We start from the raw sequence: 2,391 nt of genomic DNA, 5'->3' as shown, positions 1-2,391 counted from the left end.
TCTTGCTCTGCTATGTCAGCACGTCCATGGGGCATGGGAGATCTTTAAATCCCATAACCCTTACAGAGGTTTACATAAAGAAATGCTAATGTAATGCTGACAGAAATGTGAATTGGCCCAAGAATCTGGAAAGCCACTTGGGATGATAATTTAGAAAACAACAATAGTATTTTCATACTATTTGTCCCAAAGATTTCATCTCTAGATGCATATTCTGAAGCCAAGAACAAAAAGAATGATTACACACACACACACACACACACACACACACACAAATCACAGAACCCTCCTTTTCTTTTAGTAGCAAAGAAAGGGAAACAAAATAGCTAACTCAATTGAGGAATGAATAAAGTATTGGTACAGGAATGGAATGGAATGTTACTATGCTATAGAAAATTATTATATAAAGGATTCAGAGAAGTGTGGGAAGGCTTATATACATTGATTCAAAATGGTAGAAGCAGGAAAACTCCATGGGCTCCCCCCATAAGCACCTCAAATATCTATAAAATATGACTCTAAACAAACTTTAGAGCTACAAAACCCACAAAGTGACAGAGAGAAACAAATCTCCCTCTGAAGGCAGCCTGGAAGGCCAGCAGGAAGGGTCCATCACAGCACCCTGGGAGCAGAACCCAGCCCCGTGTGACCCCTATGTTTTAGCCTGAGGGTGTCCCCAACCAGCTGGGAGGGACTACTGGAGAGTGGATCTCCAGCAACTGTGGTGGTTTCCAGAATTATCAACCCATAACTGCCAAAGGCAAAGTAAAAGGTCAGTGTGGACTTTGGGAACAGGATTGAGAGTGTGGTCCAGCCTCTGCCCCCCCCCCCAGAGGGAGAAGCAGCTGAGGCACAATGGCTACAGCTGTCACAGTGTGGCTTCTTCAGAGCCCCCTGCCTGCAGATAGCAAGGGGACCAAGTGACTATTCAGAGGGTAATCGCTCTTGCTTTAACCTGCCTAGATCTGGATCCTGGTTTTGAGTGGTGATCCTGGGGTGTGTGACCAGTGGGCCAGAGCAGGTGAAGGTTTCTGAGAGGGTACCCAATTAATAGTTCAGCAGCTGTGAAAACTCCAGCAATTTGGGACAAAGCTCTCCCCTCTGTAAGCAGAGTTCTACTGTGGCAAAAGGCTCAAAAGTCAAGTAATTGAGTGGCAACATGAGCAAGCAAAGGAAGCAAAGCAAGCACCAACTTAGGATTCCTTTTGTGGGGACAAAAAGGATCAAAACATGGAATGGCAGGAAGACAACAAAGAGAGAGCTCATGCACCAAAAACTTCCAAGAAAAATATGAACTGATTACAGGCCATAGAGGAGCTTAAGAAGGATTTTGAAAACCAAATAAGAGAAGTGGAGGAAAAATTGGGAAGAGAAATGAGAATGATGAAAGAAAATGATGAAAAGAGAGTCAACAACATGACTGAAGAAAATACCACCTTAAAAAATAGACTAACTCAAATGGCAAAAGAGTCTCAAAAAGCCAATGAGGAGAAAAATTCCTTAAAAAGCCAAATTTGCCAGATGGAAAAAGAATCTTAAAATCTCACTGAAGAGAATCTTTCCCTCAGAATTAGATTGGAGCAAATGGAAGCTAATGACTTTATGAGAAATCAGGATACTATTAAACAAATCCAAACAAATGAAAAAAATAGAAGGCAATGTGAAATACCTCAATGGAAAAACCACTGACCTGGAAAATAGATCCAGAAGAGACAATTGAAAAATTATTGGACTTCCTGAAAGCCATTATCAAAAAAAGAACCTAGAAATCCTTCAAGAAATTCTCCAGGAAAATTGCCCTGATATTCTAGAACCAGAGGACAAAATAGAAATTGAAATAATTCACCTATCTCTTTTGAAAAAGATCCCAAAAAGGAAACTCCTAGGAATATTATAGCCAAATTCCAGAGTTCCCAGGTCAAGGAAAAAATACTGCAAGCAGTCAGGAAGAAACAATTTCAGTAGTTGAAACACAATCAGTATAACACAAGATCTAGCAGCTTCTACATAAAGGGATCCAAGGGCTTGGAATATGATATTCTGGAGGTCAAAGGAATTGGGATTAAAACCAAGAATCACCTACTCAGCAAAACTGAGTACAATGCTTCAGGAAAAAATATGCTCATTCAGTGTCAAGCATTCTTCATGAAGAAACCAGAGTTGAATAGAAAATTTCACTTTCAAATACAAAAAGCAAGAGAAGCATGAGAAGGTAAACAGAGAAAAGAAATCATAAGGAACTTATGGAAGTGAACTATTTACATTCCTACATGGATATAATGGGAATGTAAATTTGTAAGATCTTCCCTGCCCCTAGGCTAAAGTGCAGCTAGAGCCTGGTGTGGGGAGGCTTGTTTTTCAGTAGATACTTCTTGATTGGCCAGTGAGTCA

The 2,391-nt window shown here is 40.4% G+C and overlaps 1 long non-coding RNA gene across 1 annotated transcript in view; it reads right to left on the bottom strand.

The window, feature by feature from the left end:
* The window catches only part of LOC138152916 (uncharacterized), a 99,622-nt gene that overhangs the window by 93,234 nt on the left and 3,997 nt on the right, over window positions 1-2,391 (bottom strand). The gene's annotated exons all lie outside the window — the stretch shown is intronic.

Source organism: Petaurus breviceps, unplaced genomic scaffold, assembly GCF_028583685.1.
Source record: "Petaurus breviceps papuanus isolate PSGF00001 unplaced genomic scaffold, PetGlider_PUasm1.0 151, whole genome shotgun sequence".
In the NCBI taxonomy this organism is placed as follows: domain Eukaryota; kingdom Metazoa; phylum Chordata; class Mammalia; order Diprotodontia; family Petauridae; genus Petaurus; species Petaurus breviceps.
This window is presented reverse-complemented; position numbering and strand designations above follow the sequence as displayed.